This window comes from Aethalodelphis obliquidens, unplaced genomic scaffold (genome assembly GCF_003676395.1).
Source record: "Aethalodelphis obliquidens isolate GAN/ISIS:26980383/991018 unplaced genomic scaffold, ASM367639v1 scaffold26, whole genome shotgun sequence".
Lineage (NCBI taxonomy): Eukaryota > Metazoa > Chordata > Mammalia > Artiodactyla > Delphinidae > Aethalodelphis > Aethalodelphis obliquidens.
Window position 1 is genome coordinate 7,493,122 of NW_020837970.1, and position 6,000 is coordinate 7,499,121.

Here is a 6,000-nt window from a genome sequence, read left to right on the forward strand (position 1 = left end):
TACCTACTATTGGCATGTATACATGTGCCCATGTTTCTGTTACTTGCATTTCTGTACATCCCTCTCTTTTGTCATCCACCCTCCCCATATTTCCTCAAGGACCATGATCGTGTCTTTTATTTCCCTTCCCTCTCTCTGGAGCTCAAATCCAATCAGAAAGCATTTAGTAAAGGCTGTCAATGGAGCAAATGCGGGCACAGGATTAGTGCCAAGAGGGACGATTTCTGTATGCCAAGGGCTCTTCCTCATTTTAAAGACAGAACACCCGGCTGCTACGTCCCATCATTTCCACATGAACTCCAGATCATCTTCATGTGGCTGACAACGGCCCTTACTGGGAAGTACAACCTTACAGGAAAAACAACCATCAGGAAAACTCTGTTGGTTTTGGCGTGCTTGCATAAAAAGGGAGAAAAAAGCTTTCAGATCCTTTTGAACACAGGATTTTGGTTGTATGCTGAATCTGGGGCCTATGCAAGGGCTTCCTCAGAACTGTGTGCAGTTGTGCTCTGTATGTTTCAAGTGGCAGCGCCTCAGCTTTGGAGTCAGAGACAGATGGATTCAAATCTTGGTTGGGGTACCTACTGGTTGCAGCCTTGGGCAGGTTCCTCAATATCCTGAGACAGTTTCTCATCCGTAAAATGGGCACTACCATATATACCTCACAAAGACCGTTTTAAGAATGGACATTAAAGGGAAGATTTTTAAAACATTTTGTTTAATGAGAGAAGCCGGCCACAAAAGAGAGTAAGTATTCTCTATGGTTCCACCACACGTAGTTCAATAATAGGTAAAACCAGACCATACCTCAAGGAATCAGAACTGTGGCTGCTTCTGGGCTGAATTCAGGCATTAACTGGGAAGTACATAAGAGAACTTTTGGGGGGTGACAGAAGTTTTTCTATATCTTAATTAGAGTATTGGTTACACAGGTGTCAAAATTCATCCATTTGTGCACTTAAGATGTGTGCATTTTAATGTACATAAATGACACTTCAACTAAGAAAGAGATAAAATGAGACACACATATATATAAAACTAGCGAGTGCCAAGCAAACAATGGATGCCGTGTCTTAGACATTCAGTAACTATTTAATAAGCGCCTACTAAATGCCGGACGCTGTGCCTGGTAATGGAAATAACATGGTGGTAAATCATTATTACCATTTACGTGGTACCCGTACCTCTTCTTGTGTAACGGCATGGCTGGGTACAGAGGGTACACGACAGAAAGTGGACATTCAAAGAGCTGAGGCCGGAAGCTGGCTATGCCCAAGCCAGGCAGGTACTAGGGAGTACAAAACATGCCATGGGAATGGATGCCATCAAAAAGGCAGAAACTAGAAGGGAAGGATAGTCATAGGAAATGGAGGGGAGTCCAGGTAAGCATTAGCAACAGGAAGGAGAAAAAGAGGGTGCCCAGACGGGCAGGCAGAGCACAACAATGTGTGCCAGTGACACTTACGAAAAGTCCCTGAGCAGGTACCAGGGCCCCATCATAGAGCAGGTACCCATTTACCAAACCACTGGACAAGGTGAGGCCTGACAGTGAGATTGGTCCAGGCACCAGGTCGGGACAGACTAACCCAGTGCCAGCTGATGCAAGTCCACGCTCACCTCCTCTCTGAGGCTGGAGCCGGAGAAGACAAAGGACTCCACCCACACACGGGGAGAGAAGAGATATGGTGTCAGGGCACCAAGCAGATCCTGACTCTTCCCAGGCTTTGAGGGTAAATATCTAATCTGAGAGAAGAGCCATTGGTCCATAATGCGTATACTCAGACTGACCATGAAATTCCGTGGGAATATTAGTACATCTAGGGACTTGCATTAGGGCTCCTGGCATATGCGTTCTGTGTTCAAACCAAAAACGGTCACTTTGGACTCAGATGGACCTGGGTTTAAAATCAGCTGTCTGACTTGACCTTGTGTCAAGGTTCTCCTCAGTAACATGGAGATGATAATGGTATCTGCCTCTTAAGGCTATTAAGAAGATTCAGTGAGATAATGTATGTAAAATTCCTAATATAGTGCCTGACACACAGGAAGTGTCCAACCATGTAAAGCACTGTTATTAAGAGCCTGAGTGATAATTCAAGGCAGAGGGGCCAGCACACAATGATGTGTGCTTTGGCTTCATGTAAAACACAAATGGCAACAATGCTGCGGCTGTCTTATTTATTTATTTTGCTGCAGTGCACGGCTTGTGGGATCTTAGTTCCCCAACCAGGGATCGAAGCCGGGCCCTCAGCAGTGAAAGCGCAGAGTCCAAACCACTGGACCGCCAGGGAATTCCTGGGGTTGTCCCTCTTAGTGTTTTTTTCATGCCATCTATGCACATGGTCAATAGGAGAATTTTCATTCATAACAGTAAAAGCTACTTTATCTCATATTCTAACAGTAGGAATCTCTAGCCGACACCATTTCCAGATTTACTAGAATCAAAGTCCACAATCATAGCCTTATGACCTAGAAAATGCTAATGTACCTGATCATGAACAGAACTTGCTAGTGTCTCTTGTTGCAATTTCATTGTTTGCTAGTTGGCAACACATTTTGGTGTCAAAAGAAGAAGCACCTCATTCCCTGATCATTCGATATAACTGAGTTCACCATCATCTGAGAAGACACGATCACAGTTCAGATTTTCAGCGTCAGTTGACGACTATTTGAACGTGACTCAGTTGTTCATCAGCTCTGATTTTGGTCAGCTAGAAACCTTTGAGGAAGATGGGAAACCAAACTCAGACACACAGAATATATTAGTTTTGTTTAGTTTGGGGTGAGGATGCTATTTTGGGTGGTCCATTCCCAAAATACATCCCCGACCCTAGATTCGAAGTTGTCAGCCTATCCACTCCATCTTAAGAGCAGTCCACAGAGGTGGGTTTTACCAAAAGATTTCACAGGTTTCATGCTTCCACATAAACCTTTTGATGTATTTTTCTAACATTTCACAACTGGATTAAAATGTAACAAGGGTTCTATTGCCCCTCCCAAGTCTGCCCCAATTGTGAAACAATATGAAAAAAAGAGAAACACTGGGCCAGACAATAAAGGGGTCACATTACACGCTGCACACATGCCGTGCACACACTCTTCTCTCACATTCACAGTAGCTAGTGTTCTGCACACAAGAAGCTCTCCAGAGAAGCGGTCAAATGATGAAAATTGTGGACTCTATGGCAAAAGCAGCCAACTAAAATTATAATTCCATATTGAGTAAAACAGAGGCTGAGCCTCCTTTGTGGCTGCTGGAAGTCCTGTATGGATGAACGCCAGGTCAGAATATTACCATGAAATGTTTCTTACCATCTTTTTTTTGAACTCCCTGCTGTTCGTTCAGCATCTTTTCAACACCTCAGGGACTCAAAGGTCAAATGATTCCTTCCTGGATATATTTCCAGCCTCCACCCTCAAGTTTTTTGTTTTGTTTTGTTTTTTGGTCTCACCATGTGGCATGTGGGACCTTAGTTCCCCGACCAGGGATCGAACCCACACCCACTGCATTGGAAGCACAGAGTCTTCACCACTGGACCGCCAGGGAAGTCCCCCCATCAAGTTTTTAAACACACATGTTGTACAAGGCGTCTAATAAATTCCTTGTTTTGTGTAGTCTGATGATCTTAGCCAGAAGCAGTTAGGGAGCTGTATTAGTATTTGGTTTATTTCAAAATGTGTGGGCATGCTTTGAGTTTTGAAAATCCGTTTGTGGCAACTCTTGAGAAGAATCCTTGGGGCCCCTTTGGGGTGTGCTCCTGTACCCAGGTTACCAGAGCAATGCCTACTGACAAGCATTTCACACGCATGGCCAGTCTGTGGAAGGACTAAGTATGGGTAATAGTACTGCTGCTCTTTTCTCCATCGCTGGTTAGAATCTACCCTAAGTGGCAACTGGCTTTTGCACTCCCCACCCTTGGCTTTCTGCTCCCTCTTTTGAATACATCTCTTTAAGTAACTCACCAACTCATCAGCACACCAAATGCAAAAAAAAATACTCTTCTTTAAAACACAAGTGGACACTGAGGGCCCAGCATTGCTCTCTCGGGATTAACTAGTAACAAACAGATCTTAGCTCCCCAACCGGAGATTAAACCTGGGTTGAACCTGGGTCCCGGCAGTGAAAGCGCCAAGTCCTAACCACTGGACCACCAGGGAGTTCCCAAGCCTTCAACCTTAATGAAATGAAGCCACGAGCTCTCCAGTATATGCCCTTCTAAGGAAGGTGCAAAGAGCCTCACACGTAGAAGTAACATTTATCATCATCCTTTTAAAGAGATAATGGAAGCTATGACAAGAAAACAAAAAACAACTTCACCTGTAAAGAGTTCTGTAAATAACCCCTGGCAAGGCTGGGTCTTCCCCTTTTGAAGATCATGTACTCAGACATCCCAAGTTCCAGAACAGCTTGGTGAGCTCCAGAGCAAAATGGGAAATGGCAGAGTCCTGGGGTTTAATTCTTTTAGTGACTGTACATCGAGGACATCTTCCATATCACAAAGAGAAGGTTTCACCTGGCCTATGGGGCCTTCCGCCTTCCAACGCTGACAGCACTTCTTGCCAGAGGGGAAAAAAATTGCTTTTTAAATATTGACTCTCTCAGTCACTGCCAAGGCCAACCAGTCAGCTGTGAACCCCATTTGTTGCTGCCACATCGGAAACAGATCTCGAACTCTGCTGCCTGCCAAGCAGCATCTCTATGGCAAAAGCAAAGTGGCACTAACGATCCTGAGCTGAGATTCTAGGTATCCAAGCCAGAATTACAAGGAATCACTGCCTTACGTCACTTGAGGCGTCACCACTGAACCTCCTAGTGCCATGTCTCAATGACACCTCACACCTGTGTATTCTGAGTTCACTGCAAGTCTCCTGAGCCCACCTTGCCCTGCGGAGCTCCTCCTCTCCCCCACCCCCATCATCATCATCATCATCATCATCATCATCACTAGCAATTATATTAAGAGTTACTATGTGCCAGGCTCTTTTCTAGATTACTTTACATCTGTTACTGTCATCACTACCACTAAGAGTAATCGCTAATACTTGTACAGCACATATTGTCAGGCACCATTTCATGAATTCCACACATGCAATCCTCACAACACCCCTAGGAGATAGGTACCCTTATCATCCCGGCTTCCTAGGTGAGGAAACGGCACAGAGTGGTTAACACGCTAGTAAGTGGAAGGGCTGAACTTCAAACACAGGCTGCCTGGCTCTCGAGCCTGCTGCCTACGTGTGCCCTCTGATCCCAGGGGAGAGGCAGACCTAGAACAAGCAATCGTATTTCCAGGTTCCTTTAGAGAGGGACTCAGAAGGGGTTTCTGAGACCCGGTCCACCGTCTGGGAGAAGGTGACTATACGGTTGAGTCTTGAAGGACTAGGAGGATAAGTCAGGGAGAAAAGAAAAGGCAAAGTGTTCCTGACGGGTGGAATGGTGCACACACAGACCTGGGGGGAAGGCTTCCTCAGGGGGCTCCAGGCAGTTTCTGTCAAGTTAGAGCAAAGGATGAAGAGGGGAAGGATGACGAGATAAAAGTAAAGAGCACTGAACGCAGGCCCTGATGGCTCACCTAAAGTTAGACTGTACCCTGAGAACAACAGCACGCTCCAAAGGATGTGAAGCTGAGGGGCTACCACACATGGATTTCCTTTTCAGAACAATCCCTTGGTAGCCCTGTGGCAATCACACTAGACAAGAAAGGGAAACTAGTTAAGAAGCTGTGAGCACAATTCAGGTAAGAAATGATAAGAGTCTGAATTAATACCATGTCAATTATTATAAACATAAGAAAATTCTCAGTCTTGAACATTTTGATATTGCTTTAATCAAAAATACCTGTATAGACGGAACTTCCCTGGTGGTGCAGTGGCTAAGACTCCACACTCCCAATGCAGGGGGCCCAGGTTTGACCCCTGGTCAGGGAACCAGATCCCACACTCATGCCACAACTGAGAGTTCGCATGCCACAACTAAGGAGCCCGACTGCTGCAACTAAG

At 45.4% G+C, this 6,000-nt stretch overlaps 1 long non-coding RNA gene across 1 annotated transcript in view; it reads right to left on the bottom strand.

Moving 5' to 3' along the window:
• LOC113629076 (uncharacterized) overlaps positions 1–5,685 on the bottom strand; it is a 177,639-nt gene extending 171,954 nt beyond the window's left edge. Inside the window, exon 1 of the long non-coding RNA XR_003436373.1 lies at positions 5,574–5,685. This is a non-coding gene — a long non-coding RNA (uncharacterized LOC113629076). The remainder of the gene's footprint in view (positions 1–5,573) is intronic.
• Between the last annotated feature and the right edge of the window lie 315 nt (positions 5,686–6,000).